Source organism: Lactuca sativa, chromosome 3, assembly GCF_002870075.4.
Source record: "Lactuca sativa cultivar Salinas chromosome 3, Lsat_Salinas_v11, whole genome shotgun sequence".
Taxonomy (NCBI): Eukaryota; Viridiplantae; Streptophyta; class Magnoliopsida; order Asterales; family Asteraceae; genus Lactuca; species Lactuca sativa.
Window position 1 is genome coordinate 8265573 of NC_056625.2, and position 27565 is coordinate 8293137.

Consider the following 27565-nt stretch of genomic DNA (forward strand, 5'->3'; position numbering starts at 1 on the left):
GGATTAGGTAAAGCCGTTCATTTTAGATCTGAGAGTATGGATCGTGTTATTGTGAGGATCGACGGGGTGGGGTAAAATTGCTTATATTACGTGAAATTGTATATTGCGGGTTCTAATATATATATATATATATATATATATATATATATATATATATATATATATGTTATAACATTGTGGGATTGAGATCCCTATGTACTCACTAGGTTTCCCAACCTGACCCAATCTGTTTATTATATCATAGGTAGCGGTATGAAAGATACATTTTGCTGAGAGATTCAAAGAGTATTAGGCCACTAGTTTAATTATTTTAAGGCTTGTAATATTTCGTTGTGCTTAGGTTTCTGTATTGATGATGACATCTCAATGTTTTAATATAAATAAAATACCTTTCTTCGGAAATGCTTTGATAATATCATTATCATGTGTTTTTCTCGGAACAAATTCCGCAATATTATTCTTCAAAAAAGGATACTCTGATTTTTTAAATAAGCATAAACAAATCGGTCTTTTCTGGTCGTGAAATTGAGGATGTCACAATTGCCAAACTCCGATTAGACGTCGTTCCTAAGATAAGTGATCAACTATTCCTTCGTTCTACAAGATATCGTATGGACACGAGACATGGATTAGAATCAATCTCATTGTCCAAGACTCTGTTTCACTACTAGAAAACAGGCCTTTAATGACACACAATTTCCGACACGCACGGATTTACGATACGCAAAAGTGTGTGACGTAAAAATAATATCATCTCTCATAAAATTTAAAGGATTTAGGACTCACATTTTTGTGCGCCCTAAAATTTAGTGTCTAATAAAAGATAAAAAAAACACGGAGGGCACCTTAAATAAAATGTGTGTCGTCTAACCATGTCGTTTTATAAATTTTAATGAAAAGCGCGTTCATCCGAGGGGGGAAATGAAATCCCAAAAATTAAAAACCCCGCTTTGTTTCCACCGGCTCTGAAAACCCTAGCTCGTCTCCACCGAAAACCCCCTTTCTTTCTTTCTTCTCTTTCGATTCTCAAACCTCCAACGCTTCACTTCTCCATATCTGCTCTCCAACTGTGCATCTCCAGCGCGATCCTCCCACAGCTTCACATCTTCATCGCTTGTTCCCATAACTTCTCCACACCTGCTCTCCAACTTCAGCTCAGCTTTCTCTATACGTCCGGTTCTTGTTCGATGACCAAAGATTGAGACACTGTTGGTGGACTGAGCAAGGCCATCCACCACTGGTAGACCCTCACACAAACCCACCTCCGACCACAACTCCTTCTCCCATTATTTCTGCCCTCTACGATGAACCTCCCCCAACCTGCAATATGGGAGCAATGGTGGGTACTAGTGACTACATAGAGTAAGTTTTTTCTTGCATTATTTGTGTGATTCACAGAAAGTTAAATCTTTTTTTTCGCCATATAGTGATTACCGAAGAATGGATGAACTTGATCCATACGAGTCGGTTGGGTTGGACGATTCTCTGGAGGACAAGAGAGATTTGGATCAGATTATGAAATATCGTAAGGCTACAGAGATTGAGCTTGATACCATGGAGGGTGTTGTGTCAAGGGAAAAGCTCCCCTATCTTCTCAACAACCAAGGTCAGTTAGGGTTTCTGTTTTTTTGCTCTTTTATTTCTAGACCTTCATCATCACCAATGTTACTTGGTGCTTCACCTGATGTACGATTACCTTCTCCTTGTTATGGTGGCAATACTCCTATGGGTCGCTTTGATTCTCCATGGGATAATTTTTCCCCTTCTCTTGTTCCAATTAGGGGAATACTGAGAGTATGATGTTAGAGATGGAGTACAACTCTGATCTAGAGCTGTTAGAGATACAGAGGTGCAAACAGAGTTTGATGATGAAGATGAACGGAAAGTTATTCTTATTGTTCATGGTATGATTTTCACAACTTTTTTTTAATCATTTAAGGATTTGTGTCTACTTTTTTCATGTTGTTGAAAATTTATGTATTTATTTTAGATACAAAACCTCCATTTTTGGATGGGAGAGTTGTGTTTACTAAGCAAGCAGAACCGATAATGCCACTAAAAGATCCAACTTCTGATATGGCTATTATTTCAAGAAAAGGTTCGAACCTTGTTAGAGAAGTTCATGAAAGACAAAGTATGAATAAGCCATGTCAACGGTTTTGGGAACTTGTTGGCTCAAAGCTTGGTGATATTCTTGGAGTTGAGAAGACAGCAGAACAGATTGATGCTGATACAACAGTTGTTGGTGAAGTTGATTTCAAGGAAGAAGAAAAGTTTGGCAAACACATGAAAAAGGGTGAAGCAGTAAGTGATTTTGCAAAGTCAAAATCACTTTCATAACAACATCGTTATCTCCCCATATTTTCTGTTCAAGATGAGTTATTACAGGTATGTTTTTTTCTTCAAAACTTATAGCCAAAAAAAAAAACAATCTGTTGATATTGTTGTGACCCTTGTTTTAGGTGATACGGGAGAATCAAGTGGTGGTGGTTATAGGTGAAACTGGTTCCGGAAAAACAACACAGTTGACTCAGGTACTTGACTACTTACTTTCCAATCTCAAGTTTTATAATACTCATAATGTTATATACATCTTATTTTAAAATTATATATATATATATATATATATATATATATATATATATATATATATATATATATATATAAGTATTTACATGAAGATGGGTATACAACAAATGGCACAGTAAACAAAAAAACTACATATTAATTTGCTAATCATTTGTAACTACTATTATAGAAATGCTATCAAAGACTTATCAATTGGGATTACCATTGAGAGATCAAACATATAGTGTCTCTATCTACGGGCTACTGCTTCATATGTACTTTGTGAGTTTGACAATATGAGTGATCTAACAGGAGGATTATGATGCTGCTCTGGATCTAGAGCTAGACTCAACGGACAAATTTGTCCTTCAGTGTCTGGCCTTATATCAGGTTGAGTGCTGAATCGCCGTGTTTGCCACATCAGCACCTGAATTACTTTCAGCCTGGAAAAGGATTAAAAAAACCATACATCTCATCAAAACAATATTTGTGCAACTCTCAAAGGTAATTAATTACTGCTGACTTGAATGATCAGAATTGACTAATCATATAATCAGTTGTTAAGGTTATTACGAGTTTTATAAATTTTACAGTTATCTCAATAATCAGTTTATTATAGCAGATCCTAATCTAATTATTTTCTCTCTAATAATAAAAAAAAAACAAAACCATAATTCATATCCAAACATCCCCTTCAAAAACCAATTAAACCATAGTTTCTAAAGTTTGGTAGCCAATTGAACAGTTCATAATAATAATTAATTAATGTATAACAATTTGATCTTTAATATAAAAACAGTTCAAAATAATATGTTGGATTTTCGGATATCCGTTTAAACTAGTATATCCTTTCACTGGCCTTGTGTTATGTGCTTAATACAATATGATTTTATTTAATACATAGCAATAAAAAGTAATAATTATATATCTAAATATGTTGACTTATTTGTATATAAATAATGCAGATTTGAAGGTAACGCAAGAAGAGAGAAAATGGTGGCAAACCACATACTGCTGACGTGATTATTGAGGAAGACATGGTTGCTAGTGCTCAAAAGCTTGAAATTGTTTGTGACAATATTGGATGAATATGATAATTGTGTCTAATAAAAGCTAACAAAAACTTGTTATTTGTTTACTGGGTTTCGACAAATCATATTAAGTGCATGAGTGAGAGACAATGGGCAATGGCTATATGAAATCAACACATACATATTCTTGAATGTTTGAATTTGACCTTGTTGTCTTCAGTTAACTTTTTTTCTTTCTTTAAATTGGCTTTTTCGCCGTGAAGAATGCAAGTCTTTGTTTTCTGTTATCTGACTGAAACTTTATAGTCCAGCTTCTTTTTAGACAATGCATAAGATCAAGTGGATCTAATTGTATTTCAAATCTAAAGAGCATCAATGCATAAATCATATGAAGTTTGCAAACAAATATAGCCGTTTTCTTTATATATAACTGAATATTTTTCTAGTTTTAAAGCCTATCTATATTTTTTGAAAAGCTAGTTTTAATTTCAAATTAATCCAAATTCAGTGTGTGGAATAAGCCGGTCAGTGGCAATTGTTTTTGTTTTAGTTTTTATTTTTTATTAATCTTGTAGTTTTGATGTAGAAAAGGTTTCATTTGTGGTTTCATGTATTTCACATGTCAGGAGTTAGCATTGATGCAGATCAGAGAATAACACAAGATTTGGAAAAGTTGAGCACAGATTTGTCAGGGCTGGTAACCGGAATGGTAAAGTCATTTGTTGATATTTTATGGTGAGTCTATGTTTTTTACCTTAGACAAGCTTTTCAGGTCTATTTTGTACAGGCAAGAGCAAGAGATTGAGAGCAATAAATAAGCGAAAGGCATAATAATCTTCATGCTTATTTTAAAATTTGATAATGGTTGATGTTGTTTGTAGGTTCACATGGAGAATGAAGATGTTAACAAGTCGGCGTGGTGTTGCTATACTATATGCATATATGTTGATAGGGTTAGGCTTTCTAAGGAGTGCCACTCCTGATTTTGGTGACCTGGGAAATCGGGAACAAGAACTTGAAGGGAGCTTTAGGTCATCATCTTTTTGTTTTGTTAATTATTATTTCTCCTTCCTTGTCACTTGTCATTATCATTCATTATTGCACAAAATAACAGAGCTTTAAGTATAAGGAGGATGTTTTGTTTACCTCCTTGTAGGTTCATGCACGAGAGGCTGCGTACACATGCTAAATCTGTTGCTTTCTTTGGAGGTGGTGCTCGAGAAAAAGCAGTAACTCCTTTCCTCTTTCTTTTTTATATTTCCTAAAGGAGAATTTTGGAATATAATATTAATAATAATAATACTTGAATATGGTTTGTCTGACAGATGATTGAGTCAAGATTTAATGAGCTTCTTGCTCATGCTAAAATAATTCTGAGGAAGAAATGGTTATTTGGAGTACTCGATGACTTTGTCACCAAACAACTACCCCACAATGTTACCTAGGGATTGAGATTGCTATATGCTATGGAGCACAAAGCTGATCGTTCATTGACTTCCACTCAAGGTCAATTCCCATTCTCAATTCTGATTCATCATGACATTTGTTTACCACAATAGGAAATAGTTTAGTAGTTGTGAAGCGATTACCTGAACCTAATGAAATTTAGGCTTTTACTTTTTTCGTTTGGATGTGAGTGGATTTTTTTTGTTAGCAGGTGAGATTGCATATGCATTGCGGTTTTTGGCATCAGTTGTATCTCAAAGCTTCTTGGGCTTTGGTGTCATCTTGGAGCTGCATAGAAAGTTCATCGGCTTGCACTTAACATGGGCATCACAGTTATTACATCTTCACAGGTACCTACCTACCTACGCATCTTAATTCTTAACTCACAACTCTCATTTTTATTCACAAAAAACTACCCTTTTTAATCGCTTTTCTTGCTGCCTGCCTGCTTCTCAGCGTCCTGCATTAATACCATTCCACTCATTAATTAATTTAAATAATATATATAACCAAAACCGAAAAAAGCAAAATTGTGGGCTTTTCATCGGACCAATTTCCACGGATATGCTGGTTTAGTTTAAAATCAAGAATGACATTGACTATATATATATATAGAATGGAGATCAAATAAGAAAGAAAATTTTGGTAGGAAGGTAAGAAATTTTTTATATGCATATTTTCTTAGCAAAAAAATGAAATGAATCATTAGATGATTCAAAAGTAAGATGATTCACAAGAAAAAATTCCAAAAAAAACACCTTCATGATTCATTTTTAGGTAAATCAAGAAAAAAAATTCACTTTTATGACAATTTTAATGAATATCAACAAAATCATCATAAAAATGAATCATCGAAATGTTTTTTCAGAATTTTTTTTGGTGAATCATGTTATTATTGATTCATTTGGTGATTCATTTGTTTTGTTCGTCAAAAAAATAAGTCGAAAAAAAATTTCTTACCTTCCTACCAAAAAAAAATTCTTACCGGATCTATATATATATATATATATATATATATATATATATATATATATATATATATATATATATATATATATATATATATATATATATATATATGTCTTGTCTTGGGGGATCTGGAAGGAAGCTTTTAAATGTGTGGGTTGGCTTCACATTTGTTGCCATATGGCATGATCTCGAATGGTAATTATATGTTGAAGCAGATGAGTGGATTTTCTGTAAAAAAAATCAAAGTATTATATAATACCATTTTATCGAAGTGCTTTGAATTATAAGAATAAATAGTAATTAAACAATGATAATATGTTGTCACAGGCTGCAAGAGATGTTGGAGCCCTTAGAGAAGTTAAGGACAAACCGGAGAAATAAGTTGAAGAGCTGACATGGAGATTAGAATTTGAAAAGCATTTGAGGGTATATTTTTTATATTTCTCGTATCTAATTAGTTTATAAATTTTGTTTCTATTGATTTGTTTTATCTTTCCATGGAGCGATTATTTGTATGACATTAAATTTTATGCAGTGGATTGTATTTTTTGTATGTGATATTTTATTTTTTATTATGAGATATTAAATACAAATTTAATTTGAAAACTAGTAAATATATAAATAATATTTTTTTAAACATTTAAAATTATGATACGCAAAAATGTGTGTCATCTTCATTTATGACATGACCTTTCTTGACAGGGGCTTTAATGATACGCAATGCGCGGCGTAAGGTTACGACACGCAAATGCGTGTCATCTTCATTTATGATAGGGCCTTCCTTGATACGCAATGCGTGTCGTAAACGCGCGTCGTAAACGCCTGTCGTAAATAGACGACGCGCAAAAGCGTGTCGTCTCTCGTTATGACAGGGCATTTCTTGACACGCATTTGCGCGTCATCTGAGCGTTTTACGACACGCATTGCGCGTCGTAAAAGGCTGTTTTTCTAGTAGTGTTTCCCGATTTCCCTTTTTATTGCGATTGAATTCAAACTACTAATTGAACTCATCAATTTAGTATGGGCTCGGAAAAACACTTTAGATGTCGGCAACAAATCATCGAGAGGCCTAAAGATATCACTTTTCTTGTTAAGGCAAAAGGAACGAATAAATTTCGCCTATATAATCATCAGTTTCACTCACCAAATCATGCATGGAATTAGACTTTATAACACTCAGTTACGAGATGCATTGGTGTAAATCAATGCACAATAGATTTGCAAAACATGACTTATATATCTCTATTTGATGAATAGACGATATTATCGTCTTAGAGTTACTCGTGATTTAATCTATGAAGTAATCTCTAAGCGCAAGTTTAACCAATACTTAAAATCCCTATTTCCAAAGTAATCATGAATATTTTAGCAATCCCTATGCAATGTCTAGTCCATATGGACAATCTACAATCAACTCATGACATTCTTAAATCAATATTTACTCCCAAAAGTGTGACCGACCGTGGCATTTCGAACAATTAATATTCAGTCAATAACACACAAAATGAAACACGATAATAAACTAATTGTTCTATGGTTTCACACTATTTGAATACAAAATAATTACCTATTATTTAATCACGATAACAATTACAGATTAATCTATTGTATAAATGTTTCAAGGTAATCGACTTAATGACTAAAATTGTTAACATTTCTTATGCTAATGCTCTTAGCATGCATATCATGTCTTCCTTACTACTATGAATTAATTATCGAAAATATATTCACTTTACAACTAGGAATCCATCCTCAACTTTATTTTGGATGTAATGGAATCTCCTTCTTCTATGCATTGACATTCTATGATCTCAAGAATCCTTAGTCAATATGATTGTACTTTCACAAAATGTTTCTAATGGCAATTTGTTACTTAAAACAAATCCAAGGTCAACTATGAAGTTTTCTAGTCCAGATATGCTCTTTGGATACTTCACTTGTACTAATGTGGTCTTACCCACATTGTTGAATCTACCACCATCTCCTATATGAAAGTTATGACTCAAATTCATCTTTAAAATTCATATCACTATAATTCTTCTTAATCATGTTCTCTACTGTCTATAAACAACCATTCCTTGATATCTTTTAATACTTTATAATGTTCTTCACAATTGTCTACCGATTCTATTAAACAATTTTCTGATACAATCTCACGATGATCAAATCATATGAGTCATCAGAATGATCACAATTCATAGCATTAACGATCGATTGTATATTCGAAGCATATGGGACTAGACTCATTCTATTATTTTCATGAATAGAACAAAGGACCTTTGAGATTCACTCAACTCCTTGCTATGAAGCATATGGACAATACCTTTCTTGGAATTTTTTATGTTGAAACCTTTCAACACATTATGATTTAACTAGAATCCTATTAAACATTTCGATTTATACTTTTTATATCCAAATACCAAATCTCAATGTCTCTTTCCCTTGTCCATCATAGCAAAACAATTCTCAAGCTTTTGCACTTTGCAACTTAGGACAATGTTTCCTATGAGGGGTATTTTCATCTACATGCAATACAAGGAAAAAAATGACACTCCCACTAGCTTTGACATGTACTCAAGACTCAACTGGACTTTTAGAAAGACAACACTCTTGACTTTCTCACGGAAGAACAAATTCCTATTACACGATGCTTGTCTAAATACATGAATAGATTTCTCAAGCCTACACACCTTAGTTGGATACTTTGTATGTTTAAATCCTTTCAGAATATGTCATATATCCTTGGAAGGTTTCCTATTAAGGAAAGTCATTTAAACATCCACTTTACCATATTTTTGATCAAAGAAGGAAACAATGATAGAAAAATAACCAAATAGACCTTTCTCAGCTACTAGTAATAATGTTTCCTCATAATCAATTTCTTGAGTTCTAAGCAAAACATATTTCTACCATACTAACTTTGAATTTGTGTACATTCTCATCCATGTTAGTCTTCACATTGAAGATCTAATCGCAATCCATTGTGATAAGATGAGGTTTAGGATCAACCAATTTCAAAATTAGTTATCCTTCATGGATAGAATATCATTATTCTTAGACTCTTCTAATAGCAACCATAGGGCTCACAATTGTTTCCTAGTAGCTATTAAGCTTATCCAAATTGATCAATGTTTTATCACTAATCAATATATCTCTTTCTACAGTTATATGAAACTCATAAAACTTGGAAGGTGCTCTAACTCTACTATATCTTGTAAAGAGGTAAGGCAATTGTCATTTGACTCAACTGGTTTATTAACCTCAGTTTGAGAGATAGTGCTAACTATAGGTTCATTGTCGGTCATATCTTGATTTTCTTCAAGTTCAATATGAATTCCACTGACTTCTTGATATCTATGTGTTCTTTCTCTCAAGGAACATTCCTGTTGAGCTAATAAGCACAAATATCAAAAGTCTTCAGTGAATTCCTAACAATGTAACACTTCATAAATCTCGATTCAAGTTGGTCATTGGTTTCTCATCTTACGAAAGACCTCGCTGTTGGATTAGATGTCTAAGCCCATAACTATTATTGGTATGTATTCGACCCGAGAGTAGCATGGTCCATTTGGGTTTCATGGCATCGAAACAATTGGATAGGCAAAATGAGAAAAAGGATACTTATGATTTATATTAATATAATATAAGTTCTAATATATTAATATTAAATCATATAATTTAATTAGTATTGATCAAGAATTAATATAGAATTAATTTAGTGATCAAAAGGAACTAATTATATATATATATATATATATATATATATATATATATATATATATATATATATATATATATATATATAGGATGGGCCAAGTTCATTTAGGTTGGGCTAAGATTTCATGGATAGTCCATGGAGTTTTAACCCATGGATCTTATGGAAAAGAAAGGTCATGGGTATTAGGGTTTACATGAATGTAACCCTAATCCTCCCCACTATATAAAGAGGTCTCTAGTTCATGAAATTGGCACTATTGCATAAGACAAAGAGGGCTAGCCGATTTTGGTGCAAGTACTCTTCTTCTCAAGTTATTCCCAGGGTTTTTGGTGTTGTGTGAACCAATTGAGGTGCAACACTTGGGGCACAATTGAAGAGTCTTTTTCATCATAAATTGTCTTATGAACTCCATAACTTGTCCTCAAGTTATGGATGTTCAAAAGTCTCTTCATTAAAGTTTTTAAAACCTTAATTAAACTCATAAGTTATGAAAATCCAAAAGTTTTTTGAATTGTTCAAAACTTGACCTCAAGTTTTGGAATTTGTAAAGTCTCATACACACTTTAATTCCGAACCCTAGAGTTTTAAAAGTTAAAATTCAACCCTTATACTTTTTAGTATTATAGGTTAATAATATATATATATATATATATATATATATATATATATATATATATATATATATATATGTGTGTGTGTGTGTGTGTGTGTGTATGTATAAGAGCAAGTCAGTCTTACCGTTAGTAGGCCTCATTCACGAAGCCGGTCTATAAGGAGGTATAAGGTTGTTGCCTATAAAATGGCACCTTAGTGGATGTCCACTCTCACCCACCGCTTCCTTGACTGGTGGAGGGTCGTTAGCCGAACGGGTAAGACAAGGACTATAATTCTCATTATAACTATAATGATAAATATAAAGTAACTAAACCTTTTATAAATTCCCAATCTTAGTTACTTTAGGAAAATGTGAATTTGGTGCTTACCCATGAAATTACACTTTGTACCTTACCAATTCGTTAGTGGAGCATGTGTGGGTAACCGACACAGTAACATGGACTAGTAAGAGTGGAAAAGGGTGACTTAATGTTTATCATAGATCGGTTGTCACACCCCCAAACCAGGCGGCGGAAACGTTCGGGGGCTGTCGTGACTTAATTGAATACCATAACATTGTATATATATGAAACGTAACAACATTCGTCACCATGCATTAATATTGTACAACCAGTAAAGTTTACATGAAGTACATTGTTTAAACATTACATTTCCAAAACAAATTGTTCGATTCGTACATAAATAAACTGCAAGCCATCACTGAATACGATTTCCTTTGTTTCACTGGTTCCCTGAGAATACAAGTATTTTGAAAAACGTCAACATATGAAATGTTGGTGAGTTCATAAGTTGTATTTGAAAAACAATGTTTCGTGTCGTTTGAAAACCGCCAGAAAATCCGATATTTTCTGAAAATAGTATAGTCAAAAAGGTGTGAAGATCTATAGGTATGCTTGTTTGTTTTCTATACTTGTAAAAATTGTTTATTGAAATCGTATGTATTTTGAATCTGTATGTATTGAAAACCCTAGGAAAACCCGATGTTTTCCTAATTCTTTGAATTCCATGAATTTACTTTGAAACCATTGCAACGCATGAAGTTATCATTACCAGACGACATTGGATTATTTTTGAGCATGATTATCTGCTACAAACACGCGTTACACAAACGACTAGTCTATAGCAATACTAACGATCCCGAAGGCGTCGTCCGTACTAATCACGTTATCCAACCGTCCTGACTACGTGTAGTCCCACATCCGAAGAGAAGGAGGACACGAAGGCCTCGACGACTCCATTAGCCGGTTGGGGATAAAAAGGTACGAGGGGTCCCAGACCCGCCTCGCAAAAAGGCAGACTCTACTAGCGACACTAAAGGACCCTTGGGGACCAGTAGTCTACAAGCCATTGAAAGTCCGGTTACGTCGTGTCGGATTGGTAAAACCCAACACTTCGTAAGATGAAGTCTTTGGGCCTTAAGATCAGGTCGTCGGGCTAGCTAGGCTCAACGAGCAAGATTTTACACTTGTGGGGCCCAAAGATAGTGCGTAGACATCTGTGCACATTCGCATGTATAATGAATTCCCAATCGTTAGTTGTATGAATCGTAGTATTGAATTTTCATAGTATCGTCGTGTTAGTAGTTTCGGATTTTTATTGGTCGAGACCGAACCAATTCGTTTAACGACTTTTGGTGTTGTAATGTATTGTATTTTGTCGATAGTCGTAGTACCATTATTTGATCATATTGCATGTATTGAATTAATCTTGGAAATTTTCTGTTTTCAGCCCCTCCTTGTTTGTAAAATTTACTTTTTCAACCCTTTATTTAAAATACTTTCCGGTTTGGTCCTTAAATCAATTTTCTTGACATTTTAACACCAAAAATTATTAAAATAAATATTTTCCAGCATATTTTTCATAGAAAACAGCTTAAGTCCCTGAAATTTCAGTTTTTCTCGGTTAATACCCTTCTTTTCGCAATTTTGACAATTTTGGCCCAAATTGTAAAATTTTTGCAACTTTGGTCCTTTTTAAATTTAAAAAGCATTTTAAACCTTTGAAAAGGACTTGGATCACTTATGGTCCACTGTTTTACAGAAAATCACAGTTTTGGCCCTCCAAAACAGAAAAATTCGCATAATGGGCCTCATTGGGCCTAAATTTTCATTTTTAGCCCATTAAGCTTGAAATTTATGTTTTTAACCCTCTAAATGAGTATAATTCCAGAAATTGTTTTATTGAAACTGTTTTGACACACTTCATCCATCAGAATTCGTGAATTGTCAATTTGGGCCCTTAATTTTGTATTTTTCACATTTTAGGCCCAAAATTTGTGTTTTTAGCTTAAAGAAAATTGTTACTAAACCACTTAGCTATTTCTCTTGAAACACTTTGTATGTAGAAATACATTTGAGGCTAAAATCATATAACATAAGTTATATCTCGGTTTTGAGGAGTTTTATGGCTAGATCCAACATTAAAGCACTTAAAAGCATACATATAAGCATGGAAATCATACAAGGCATATAAACACATATAGATCTACACTTTCACTTGTATTCCCCCCCCACAAAACTCATAAAAACAGAAAATAGGGGGTATGAAGCTCACCTTGGGTGTGGGGGCTCGGTTTTGCAAAGAAAATGGAAGGAAAATGAAGTGTTTTTGGCCTTAGCTCCCTTCCTTGGTAGATCTCGAGTTTGAGATGGTTCTAGGGTGCAAGATCACGATTTTTGCATAGATTAGGAAGGGATTTTGATAAAACAAAGAATTTAGTTCATAGATCCAAGCAACTCTTACCTTAGATGAAGAATTTTGTGGAGATTTCCTCTTGAATGCCTCCTAATTTTCGAGATTTTTGGAGAGGGGAGAAAGGAGTGTTCTTGAGTGATCTAGAGAGAATTTGTGAGAGATTTGTGAATGTGTGTGTGTGTGTTTCGGCTGAGAGGGAGAGAGATAGGAAGAAGAGATGACCCTTGAAGTGATATGCATGGAGATATGGACTAAGGTGCATGGATATCCAAGGGACAATAATGAGGTGGCAACCCAAAGTCAACTCTCTTCCTTATCTTCTTGGATTTGGGCCTTGGGCCGAGATTTTTGGGAGGGAAAGAAAAAAAATTGGGCCTTTGCCCCTAAGCCCACTATTAGAGTTAGTTTGGGTGTTTATTGGCCTTATAAAATAAAGTTGTGATTTTTATGTTTTTAATAAGCTAGATTAGGTTAATTATGGATCAAAGCTTTTAATTTATTTCATTCTAGGTCCATTATGGCCCATAATATTGAAGTAAATGAATGTGGGTCCAATTAGAGCCCAATTAGGGTTCTAAGCCCATGATAATCTAATTGGAAGCTTATTGGTCCATGTGGATCCAATATGGGAGTCCTAGTCCAAAATGGACTTAAACAAGGACTTCTAGGGTTTCCAATTGTTTGATGACTGTTTGTAGTACTTGTATGATGTATTTGATTGAAGTTTTTGATTCACATTAGCTTGAATGTATAAATTACATGACACAAAATTTCCAGTTGTGACATCGGTGGAGTGTGTGTGGGTAACCGACACATCGGTTAGGTGATACAGATTAAGGGTACCAAGTTAATTTACATGGTTATTCACACCTTGTTTGTGATCCTCGGCATCCAAGTCACAAACTTGAGAGGGTACAATTGAGATTTAAACATGCCATTGAAAAGTTCAACGAATCTCAAAAGATCTAGGAGTTTCAAAACCAATTAAAACCTAATAATTTATTTCGTTTTTCATGGTGGAAATTGGTGAATCGTCATTCGCCTACCTTCAAATATTTTATAGCTTGGATTACAACATCCCTCTTCCAAGTTATAAAATATTGTGTTGGGTCCTAGCCTTAATATTTCATATTGGGTGTTCTATTAAGGACTTAAATCAACTAATTTGAATTTCTCCCATTGTAGATGTCTTGTTCAAACAACTATGATCTTCCCAAATCTCTTGGAACAAGCTTCCCTAATGAAGATGATGTCCCGCGATTGGATCATGGAAATCATGCTTCTCTTGCTCTACCTCCTCCAATTATTCTCCCTAATCCACAAGCTCGAAGACTTGAAAAGTTCAAGATCACTCAAGCCCTACTTGCAATGAAACATAAAGATGGAAGACCTGTGTGTACTCATGTGTTAGAGCTGAAGTCACACATTGACAGGTTGAGAATGTTGGGTGTCGATATCCCAAGGAAGTTGGCTATTGATTGGGTTCTTCAGTCACTTCCTGAGTCGTATAATGAGTTTATTAGACTAATATGTGACAGATCACGACATGACCCTTATTGATCTTTCTTATTTGCTTGTTGCTACTGAATTTGAAATGTTTTGGTGCACCAGAAAAGTAAATTTGGGTGGAAGGTCTATTTTTCAAACTTCCATGGACATTGACAATGGTAACATTGGAAGTCCAGAAAAGTTTTCTCTTCCCAATGGAAAGGGATCGGTCATGATCAACCCGGTTGACCAATAGGCAAAGGGAAAGGCTAAGTCTGTGATAGTCCCGTGTACCATTCCCAAAGAGTCTATATGTTTTTATTGTCAAGAGAAGGAGCATTGGTTGCGAAGATGCCATAACTACCTGAAAGATCTGAGAGAAGGAAGAATCAAAAAGTTTGACTGTGCTTCAGGTAAGTCCACTATCTAACTCTGTTAAGTTTCTAATTGTTGATTCTTAATACATGATGTGACTAGGTTGCATTTTTATGTTTTGCAGGATCAAGCAAAGGGAAGGAAGCTTAAAAGAAGAGTATGTTGAATCTGATCGCGAAGATGGATTTCAATCGCATGGTTCGAAGATCGGATTTTGAGCTCCTACTTAGGGGTTATGATAGATTTCTAGGAAATATGTAATAACATAGCTTTCATTTAAAGTTGCATTGTAAGGAAAAAGTTTTTTTTTCTGCATTTCATAAATAAATAAATTTTTTTTGTTTTATTTTATATCTCCTTGCAATGGCATTTATGGAAAATTGATGTTTGTATGTTTCTAGCAATAATGGAAATATGAATTTGATTCTTTCATTTGTGGTAGTGTCTAAATTTACCAAATAAGGAAAGATTCTTATCACCCAAGTTTCAATTGGACCGAAACTTGGAATCATGCAAGTTGTATTGTATGATGAATGAGAATTTTCATCTTTGGAAAATTAAGACTAATTCCTTGTTCACATGTATATGTGAGTCAAGTGAAGGACAAAGGGATCGGGTATACTTGGTTGTGCGTTGGTTAAGTCTACCACAAGGATCAATAAGGCTATTCGTCATGATTTACTAAAAGTTAGTAAATATGGTTACACTTACAAGTTTAAGTGTAATTCTGAAACATTGGAAAAGTTGCAGTGTATGGCAGGACAGATGAGAAGAATCAAATTAGGTAGAAAGATAAAAGTTACTCGAATCTGAAAAGATGAGAGAGTACTTTAGTATCATGTTTCATGATCATCTTTATGATTATGAAACCATATCACAATTCATCCTCTAAGGACATCTTAGTGCATTCTTATGGCTAAGAAGAGGAGTCATGAATTGTTGAAGTGGTTAAATACAGAAGGTGAGTCATACTTCATTCCCAAACAATTCTCAGAGTCATGCTCCAAAATCGTAATTTAAGTGACATATCTTAAAGAAGGTTTATAACACTTGTACATTTGAAATTGGTAAGTTGTGATGTTTTGGATAAAATAAAGACCAACTAAGGCCAATTGTGTGAAGTGTTTGTCTTGATAAGAATCCACACTATCTCTTGAATATTTGTTTGTCAAGGAATGGTTATTGGCAAGAGAGTCTTATATGTCAAGAGGACAGTGGGTTCTAAAAGATCCTGAAAGAGTTTCAAGAACTGATCAAGAATAAAACCTGTAGTTTATCACTAGCGCACGAATTGAGGTTTGTAACCTATCGTGTTGACATATTCCTATTTATGTGCCCATTCCAGTTAAAGTTGACTATGCATCTGAGTTCTACAAGTTCTCACTTGTTTGCATAACTACTTGGAAGCAATGGCAGGCCCTTGTGCTGCCAGGAAGCAAGAAGTTAAGATTGCACAAGTTTAGTCCATATGAGTTTGGATTTGTCACTAACCTTGTCTTGTGATTATGGTTTTGACAAATTCACATGGATAGGAAGACATACACTATAAAGTCTAAGTGTCATAAGGTTTCTCTCCGATTCATGAAAATGATGATGAGGAAACACTTTCACTAAGTAGGTTTTAAGTAGATAGCAATTGTGATATTTGCATTCTCTAAGTCGTTAGTGGAGCGTATGTGGGTAACCGACACACTAACATAGACTTGTGAGAAATGGCAAAGGTCTAAACAATTGAGACTATGATTACGACATCCCTTTTCATAGTTCTAAAAATTGTTTACACACACATATGAACTATCTAAGAAAAGGTGTATGATTTTGATAAACAAAACATCTTGTATCATAAATATGAAATTTGGTAAGAAAGTCAATAAAGTATTGATTTCTAGAAGTCCAACTGATTTCTGGATACATGTCAAAGCTAGTGGGAGCATAAATATTATGCTAATAGTTATCATGTTAGTGGGAGCATGATAATTATGATAAGTGTTGCAAATTAGAAATGTTAATTATAGAAAACAAAAGTTCCAATTGGGAAAAGTTGTTTTACTATAATTAAAGGAAAGGAAATTATACTTCATTTCCACATAAGGAAATTATATATATATATATATATATATATATATATATATATATATATATATATATATATATATATATATATATATATTGCGTTCTCAAAATTCAATTATGATTACGGTATCCCTCTTCATAATCGAATTATGAAAACATGGCAAATAAAAAAATATTGTAGCAAAAGACTGATCTAGGATCATTTCTTTCTGTGAGACATCATGAATCGTGTCCCATATGCTTCGGGTATAGGATTGATTACATGTGCTATAATATTTATCCTTTCTAAATTTTCCAAATGCCTAGGGCATTAAGAGGGGAAAAGGTCTAGAATTGGATATGACTAAAATGATTAAGCAATTGTTGAGGACAATCTGAGGTTTTACCAAAGATTGGTTGCTCATGGAAAGTTGGAAGTATGATGTAAATTTTTGGAAAGGACCATATTGACATATTCTGAAAAAGAGGCAACTCTTGTTCAGAAGTGATAATCAAAATGGGAATACGGAAATGTCTCCATAGGTGAAACTTATTCAATCTGTGTAAGATTAGAAAAACTTAATGCAAGAAGGATGTTCAAAGGAATGTAATTTGAATTTGAGACTTCATTTCCATGGAATTAATCTCCATTGGAGTACTTTGTAATGTCTGCTGCCAAGTCTTTGTGACTTTGTGCATAATCATTACAAGCGGATGAATGCATATGAGTTTAGAATCTAACAGATTTCGGTAAATGGAAAGAATTTGGAATTCTTACACTTACGATAAGGATTTGGGATTGTGAAATGAGAATCATTGGAATTATGTTCAATTGATCTATTCCACAAACTAAGGATCATAGACAAACATAGTGTTCATACTTGGTGTATGGCATAACTATTTTTTGGACAAACATAGTGTGCATGTTTTGACTTCCCGAATAACTAGGTTATTCAAACTATCCATAGTCGATCATACTTTGGAAGTAGGTATTGAGGCAAGATTGTCATGAAGGCCTGTAGTTTGTCCGGGATAAAGTGGTTGCAGTGTTCATGAGTGCTCCTGGAATGAGATTCAAGTATTGGATTCAACCCATGCTCATTTGAATAACTTCATGGATTTTATAACAAGTGAATCATGAGATGATGATATATTATATTCTTCAAACGAAGACATATGAGTTGTAGTTGCGCGTTAGTTGCACATTGACATATGTAAACACAACCAGTAACTTGGTTGTTATAAAACATATCGTTGTGTGTAATTTGATGAGTAAGTACAAGCGACCACTTGGGTCAAAGTTTATCCATTCCTTTTACCCTTGGAGGGATAAAAGCGATATTTGTGGGCCCCTAGATGATTTAGTGATGACACCCCTAAGTGCTTGGCCAAGCTTGGACTGATTTGATTTGTTCAATTAGTCAGTCGTCATAAATCGAAAATCGGAAAACAACAAATAGACATATAGAATGATTATAATCCATATCTCAGTCCATTTTATATCTAGAATGGAGGAATATATGATCCGTTATCTAATGGACATGTCATTGACTGGGTCAGAGTTCTACAGCGGCTTTAAGAGCTACGATTGCTAGTTGGGATCTTGGAGTCACACGCAATAATAGTTTTAGACTTATCTAACTGGGAGACTATTGGATTAGATGTCTAAGCACATAACTATTATTGGTATGTATTCGACCCGAGAGTAGCATGGTCCATTTGGGTTGCATGGCATCGAAACAATTGGATAGGCAAAATGAGAAAAAGGATACTTATGATTTATATTAATATAATATAAGTTCTAATATATTAATATGAAATCATATTATTTAATTAGTATTGATCAAGAATTAATTTAGTGATCAAAAGGAACTAATTAAATATGGCCTCTTATATATATATATATATATATATATATATATATATATATATATATATATATAGGATCGGCCAAGTTCATTTAGGTTGGGCTAAGCTTTCATGGATAGTCCATGGAGTTTTAACCCGTGGATCCTATGGAAATGAAAGGTCATGGGTATTAGTGTTTACATGAATGTAACCCCAATCCTCCACACTATATAAAGAGGTCTCTAGTTCATGAAATTGGCACTAGTGCATAAGACAAAACGGGCTAGCCGATTTTGGTGCAAGTATTCTTCTTCTCAAGTTATTCCAAAGGTTTTTGGTATTGTGTGAACCATTTGAGGTGCAACACTTGGGGAACTAAGCTCTTAAAGGTTCAAGACTTCAAGCTCCATCAAAAGGTATGTCATCTAACTAGACTTTTGTAGTATAGTTGCTCCATTGTATGTTAGTTAGGATGAGAAATTTGGAAAAAACATATTTGCATGTATAATAAAGAAAACATAGATCTAAGGTTTCTAGGGTTGCATGTATACCATAGGAGTGTTAGAATGCTCAAAACCCATCACTCACAACACTAGATCTGAATGTGATGGACCTTTCCAACTCCATATTTCATAAGGTGTCATCAAAACCTACTTAGTTGGATATAACGTTTAAGAATTCTCTAATAATTCAAGTGTATATTCCCAAATCTCATGAATGGTAGCGGAGCATGATTTATCATAGATCGAACCATATAGCATTCGATTATTCTTTTAGTAACATCATTACATTATGATGTCCTTGGAGAAGCCAATTATGGAAACTTCTTCACAATCTCTATAATGATCATAGATTCCGATACTAAGGCATTCTCCTTTCCTTTCAGATTGAAGAACCTTTATCTTCTTGCCTAATTGATTCCTTACTTTTTTCTAATACTCTTTGAAAATTTTCAAAGTGTCAGAATTATGCCTGATCATATAAACATAACCACAACTACTGAACCTATCAATAAATATGACATAGTAGTATATGTTATCCATTATGGTAGATCTGATGGGTCGAAACACATTAATGTGTGTAAGATCTAATAATCCTTTATCACCATTACATGTCTATTTAAATGGTAACCTTGTTGTCTTTCCAACATAGAAGACTCACATACATCATCCAACTCAGGGTCGAATGATTCCAAGTCAGGTCCAATTAGATCTTGGTAATGCGACTCTCACTTATGTGGCCAAGGCGATCATGCCACAAACATGATCATAATTAAAAGACTTTGAAGAAGATCAATTGGTTAAAGTTTTGAAAGATCATAAAGAAGCCACGGGGTGGACAATATCAGACATGAAGGGGATTAGTCCTAATGTATGCACTCGCAAGATCCTCATGGAAGATGACTGTAAGCCTAGGAGGGAAGCTCAAACAAGATTAAATATAATTGAACTGTATGTTGAGAATATAATTGAGTATGTTGAGAATATAATTGAACTGTTCATGGATGACTTCGCCGTATATGGCAATTCGTTTGATGAATGCTTGGATAACCTTAAGAAGATTATGAAAAGATGCATTGAGAAGAATTTGGTATTAAACTTTGAGAAGTGTCACTTCATGTTCAATCAAGGCATCATATTGGGACACATTGTCTCCAAAAAGGGAATTGAAGTTGATAAAGCCAAAATTGATGTCATACAAACCCTTCCTTACCCAATGTGTGTTAGAGTAGTGAGATCTTTCTTGGGACATGCGAGATTCTATAGGAGATTTATCAAATATTTCTCAGAGATCACAAGACCGATGTGCCTCCTTCTCCAAAAAGATGTTGAGTTTGACTTCAATGTAGCATGTCAAGAAGCCTTTGAAAAACTTAAAGACCTACTCACATCCGCTCCCATTAGCCAACCTCCAAATTGGGAGCTTCCTTTTGAAATCATGTACGATGCAAGCAATTTTGCCATTGGGGCGGTTTAGGTCAAAAGGAGAGCAAAGCATCAAATGTTATCTTTTATGCCTCTAGAAGCTTGGATAATGCTCAAGCCAATTATTCTACCACCGAGAAGGAACTTATAGCCATTGTCTTCGCATTGGAGAAATTTCAACAATACCTTCTTGGGACAAAAGTGATTGTATATTCCGACCATGCAGCCTTGATTTATCTAACGACCAAGAAAGATGCCAAGCCACGGTTAATTCAATGGATTCTTTTCTGATAGGAGTTTGATCTTGAGATAAAGGACAAAAGTTGTGCTGAAAACCTAGTTTTGGATCACTTAATTCGTTTGAATATTGATGGCTCCTCTCCTTCCATCCTTGATGAATTTCCTGATGAACACCTCTTCTATCTTTCAAGCACAATTCCATGGTATGTGGATATCGTCAATTACTTGGTTACTAAAGAAATTCCCCACACATTTACCAAGTACCGAAAGGCCAAGTTGAAGAGTGACTCCAAATACTACGTGTGGGACGACCCTTACCTTTGGAAACATTATCCGGATCAACTAATACGGAGGTGTGTTCACCAAAATGAGGTCGAATCAATCTTGTAGTTTTGCCATGAGTATGCATTCGGAGGCCATTTTGTTCAAAACAAAACCATGCGGAAGGTGCTAGAATGTGGACTCTATTGGCCAACAATGTCAAGAGATACATATCTATTTTGCAAGAGTTGTGATAGATGTCAAAGAACGGGAACCGTATCCATGAAGAACGAAATGATTCAAAAACCTATCCTTATTTATGAGATCTTTGATGTATGGGGAATCAATTTCATGGGCCCATTCCTCATCTCTTTCGGTTATACTTATATACTCTTAGCGGTTGATTACGTCTCAAAGTGGGTGGAAGCAAAGGCTACAATGCATGATGATTCTAAAACCATAATTGACTTCTTGAAGTCAAATATTTTTGCGAGATAAGGTGTACCAAGAGCCTTGGTGAGTGATTGGGGAACTCATTTTTTGGAAGCCTTGACGAAGAGAAATGGTTTCACACACCGGATATCGACCGCTTACCATCCACAAACGAATAGCCAAGACGAAGTGTCAAATAGAGAAGTTAAGCAAATTCTTGAAAAGACAGTCAACACTACATAAAAATATTGGAGCTTGAAATTAGAAGATGCATTGTGGGCGGTTAAAAAGTCTTGTCATTTACCGGTGGAATTGGAACACAAGGCATATTGGGTGGTTAAAAAGTGCAATTTTAATATTGAAGAAACCGGGAAGCGCCGAAAGATGCAACTTCAAGAAATCAAAGAGTTGAGGAACGAGTCTTATGAAAATGCAAGCATCTACAAAGACAACACAAAAGTGTATCATGACAAGCACATCACTCGCAAGCATTTTATTCCGGGCCAAAAAGTTATTCTTTATCACTCGTGGTTAAAGTTATTCCTATGAAAATTGCAATCTCGATGGCACATACATTTTATTGTTATAAAAGTGTTTGATCATGGTGCGGTTGAAATTAGGAGTTTGGAAACAAATCAAATATTCAAAGTGAATGGGCACCGTTTGAAACCATTTTATGAAGGCTTCGACATGGGAGAGTTTGACAACGTAACGTTGGAAACTCCGATTTATGAAGGTTGACGAAAGCGGGGCTATGTCTTGGCAAAGACGTTAAATAAATGCATTGTAAATAAATAATCTCAGCTTGAAGTTTTGATGTTTCTAGTATTGAAGTTGACCAAAAATAAACATCTTGAGCTTTAGCAATGATTTTGGTAAAGTATGGAAGAAAACCAGAGCTTTTGCAGCGAAAAAAATTGCAAAAAGTATAAAAAATTTGCAATTTGCGTAGCTTGACTGCTTACCTGCGCAAACGTTGCGTGACCCAACCCCAGTCGCGCAAATCCGAGCTCAAAAATTACCCCAACACGGGATGTATTCTGATGTGTGCGTGCGGCTGCTCCCCCACCTGCGCATGTTCTGTGCGACCTGATACCCAACCTCACAGACCTTTGCAAGGCTTGATTCCCACCCTCGCAGACTCTTGTGTAGCCAAGAACAACAAGCTATTCCTTTTTACACAACCCACCAAACTTATAACATCCGCCCATCTCTAAACCCATTCGGCCCATACCCGATCCGAACCACACCCGATCTAGCCTAAAGGCCTGCCCGGACCCGCTTCAACTTCCCTGCCCTGATCCAGCTTTCAAACCCGACCCAAACTTATAACCCCTTAACTCGACGCACCAAACCTTCCCCCTTGTAACTCCCATCCAAAGCGAACACAGCAGCCAGTTGTCCACCTACTGTTGCCATCGACGAAGACCACCTTGCCACTGCCGCTGCCGCCTGCTTCCGCCTCCAGTCGTCGCTACCTTGACCACTTGCCGACAGTCGCCGGCCTTTTTCCCCTACAGCCGCTAGCCGCTAACAACGCCCTACTTCCTCAACCCTTCGTCGCCGGAAAGTCATAAACCGCTCCTATTTCCTGCTCTGTCCACTCAAGCACCGTCGAAGCATTCCACCACCCTAACCCCAACCAATTTTGACCACCCTGCACCATTTTACCACCGGTAAATAGCAATTCCACCACTTCTCTAACTCGCTGGAAAATCGAAAACAACAATTCCGCCACCACCTTCGATCGAAATTCAAAATTTCTTGGGGCATTCTTCACCAAATACTTCCAACCATGCCGATCTACAGTCCATTTGGCCACATTCACTCGTCAGAAACGCTATCTTCGCCACCAGCCACCGTCTGCCGCCGCCCCTCATTTTGACAAAAAAATTTTAAAATTTTTGTTTCTCACCGGAGATTCAAAAGACTCAACCTTGCGGGTCCAATTCAAGCTTGGGGTGCGATTTTAGCATTTTTCCTTTCGGGTTTCGACACTCGAATTTGGTTAATTAACAGGTACAATAGGAAAGAACAAAACCATTCACACGTCTCATGGTTCTTCCCGCGAAGCTCAATTGTCGAGATCATCCAAAAAAGTCTCAATCGAGCATGTCGATCGTGATGGTAACCTTGTCCTCACTAGTGCACAAATCAAGCAATTCAAGTCAAACTTACACAAACGTGCAATCCGAGCCACCAAATGTTACCACCAAGAATCCATGATCAACCTTGACCTTGACGATTGCTTGCAACAGATGTTCCTCAGCATGGGTTAGCGTGATTACGTATCTATTTCTACGCGCACATACAAGCAACCCACACTCGAGTTCCTTTCCACTTATGTACAAGATGACACGACGGGGATGCTCACATTTAGACTCTAGGGTCGGCAGCACCGACTTACATACGACACCCTCAACACTATCATAGGCACATATGATAGCCAATATACCGACATCTACAGTTATCAATGGGCTCAATTCAAGAGCTTGCCCAAAGTAGAGTTTTGGATTTAGATCACCAATCTTCCAAACTTCAATCCAAGTCGACAAAAAGACCCTTACATCATCCATCCTTGTTTTGGGAGTACACTTCGAGCCACAATATGAGTATCATTCCTATTAACAACACAATGAGCAGGGATCCAAGTTTCCTTTTGATATATACAGTCAACTTGCTACCTTGTGCTGCCAGGGCAACCAGAATGAAGCCGCCATTCTATGCATCAAGGAGCAACAAGCTCGCACCAACAGCTACATGGAGGATCTTTGGCATCATTTTCAGCCCGAAGGTGGTTACCGTCCTTGCGGGCCTCCACCACCTTGATCCCGGTATGATCATTCCTTACTCTCATCCTAAGAATTGAGAACAATGCTTCATTTTAAGCTTCAGGTGAGGTATTCTTATATTTTATTTTTGATTGCATTTAGGTTGTATATAGTTGCATTTAGAGTAAGTCATTTAAGTCATTCATAAAAATTGCATAAAAAATTCAAAAATATTGCATATTTTGTTTCTTTCTTTTCTAATTTTCATACTTTTTAGATGCGTTCTAATTTAAGTTCATGCATTTTTGTTCTCTCTTGTCTTCTCATCCCTATAGGTACCATAGCGCCAAGTCATAAGTATTGAATCATGGATTGGCCCCAGATATTGATATGGAATTCCTTGTATTGGATAAATAGGATACACTTTAAGCCTCACAGACCACTTTGAGACCGCTTGTGTGGGGGTCAGATGTAGGTAGCTTGATTGGGTCTAGGTGCGGAGGGATGTGGTCGGTCAAACCGATGTGTGCTAGAAAATATTAGCCCGATAAGGTATTTTGACGACATTGAAGACTCACATCTTGGTTTTGGAGGGAATACGCCTTAGTACTCCTGAGTCTCGTCCGAGCCTTGCTTAGTTAGATTCTCACCACCTTTTTAAGATAGGTCATCATTATTCTAGGGGTCTAGAGTAGATAGTTAGATATATTTTGTTTATCACACATTGCACTGAGGTGCTTGATGAACTTTGAGGCGGGTCCCTCAATTCACATCTTTTGGGACCAAGTTTTTTCGGTAACACCCTTTTTTTTGAGTCATTCCCCACCCTTTTTAGTAGATATTGACACATTATCAATGATCATTAGGTGTTTATATTAGCCTCCATCTATACTCCATTTTCAGTATTGGAGTCTATGTTACATGGTGAAATTCATTAGACCTTCCAAAAAAATGAAGAAATTGGAAAAGCGAAGAAAATAAGAGACAATGAAGAAGATTAAAGAAAAGCAACAAAAAGAAAGAAGAAAAATGAAGAAAAAGAGCAACACAAAAGAAGAACAAGAATCCAAGTTCAAGACTTCTCTCCAAAAAAAAGGAGAGAAATAAGAACAGAGAAGATCGAGCAGCAAGGAGATTGAAGACCAAATAACAGAAGTTCAAGATTGAAGATTTATGTTGTTAGGTTTAGATTTAGGTTAAGTAGATTATTATTATTATTATTTTATTTTTGATTTTGGTTTGAAAAGGCAATGAAGATGAGACGCTAGACTGTAAAGGATAGTACAAGGGAGAAGCCCCTGAAGCCGGATGTTTGCCCAGAAGCCGTGCTGCAAAATCCTATTTCGTTACTATACACTTTAACCTGAAAAATGTAGGAATCATCGTGTGTGAAGAGGCGCCTTTCCTTCATACATTATGGTCTGCATTGGTGATTTAAAGTGCCCCCACTGGACGCATCCTTTATTTCCTTTGTCTTGCACACCGCGACTACATCTAGACGTGATCTATTCGCCCTTCAAGTGGTTCGAGAATGTGGTTTATGGCTCTAAAGTTGTGAACATTTTGAAGATGTGTAGGTTCCATGAAAGACTGATTCTGACCATGTTGACTGATGTTGACCAAATTTTATGGTATCTTTCTTTTTTCCTTTTTAGTTTAGCTCATCCCGAGCTCATTTTAGTGTTGTTCTAACTTGAGGACAAGTTAGGTTTAAGCTTGGGGTGATTTGATAGTTTATTTTATATCCTTCCTTTTATTAGTTTATTTTAGATTTTAGGTCTTTTTATTGGTATTGCATTGTATATTCTTTATTTTCTTTATCATGGATCGTGTCGGGTACTTTCTATTTTGCATGAGATATTTTGCAGGGTTTTAGAGCTCGCTGTGGGTGCGGTTTGACTGGAGTTGGGCTTTCGAGGCATTATTGGGCTTTCGAGGCATTATTGGGCTTTCCGGATCCATCAAAGGAGATTTGAGCTTAAAAAGTTGAAGACTTGGATGAAGTGGGCTTATGAAGATAGGTCATGGATTCTTACTTTGGGCTTGGACTATCCATATTTTAAAGCTTGAAGATGATTGGTCAAAACTGAATCATGTGATGTGATATGTGCATATCTACATATATATTTTACATCATATCTTAATACTTTTAGCTATAAATATGCTTATTATAGAACAAAAGGTACTTATTATGTTTAATATCTTTTATGTAGATTAAAAGACATGCTCGGAAGCAATATGGAAGCTGTTAGTAGGAAAATGTGAGCTTAAGCAAGAAGAAGATACATAAAGGATGTTGTTGGACAGCTTGACCCCTCGTCAGTATTTTGACCATATCTCCTGACTCGTAACTCCGATTAAGGTAATTCAAAATGATCTAAAAAATAGACACAATTTTGGACGACTTCTATGTTTTGAGAAAAGTCAGATTTCCAACCACCACGACGTGGTGATTGGAATCTTCGCGATTCTTACCCCTGGCTTGGAGAATACGGGATAAACTTGAGGACCACGACGTGGTGTCAAGATTTTTGGTAACTATATATATATCTCGGGCATTAGGTCGATTCCAGAGGAGAGAGGGTTGAAGGCTGAAGCTATTAACAAAAAAATACCCTTCCAAGACCCCTTTGAGGGCAAAATTCAACTAAAGATCACAGGATAAAGAGATTGGAGCAAGGATTCACATCTACACATTCGGTTTGCCTAGTTTAATCATGATTAGTCTAGTTTCCCTTATGTTTATGTGTTTTCCAGCTGTAATTATGGGATAAAAACCCTTGCTTTCGTTAAGTTAGATGAAACCTAAAACTATGAGTTAGTTTCTTACTTTATGGATTATATGAATTTGGTTTATGCATGTGTTTGATTATCATTACCTAGCATGTTAAAGTTTGTAGCTTTGTTGCTTAATTTCAAGTGTAGTGTAGCTTAGTGACCATTAAATTACATGAACTTGATTACCTAGTGTTTTAGTGACCATTAAATTGCTAGAGCTAGGATCGACCAAATCTTATATAAGTAATAAAAGCAACAAATTTAGCAGTGTTGGAGAACCTAATTGTGACCATAGTTGTGTTTGCTTAGATAAATCTTACGTAGCCCCTCTATAATGAATAACTAATTTTGTGT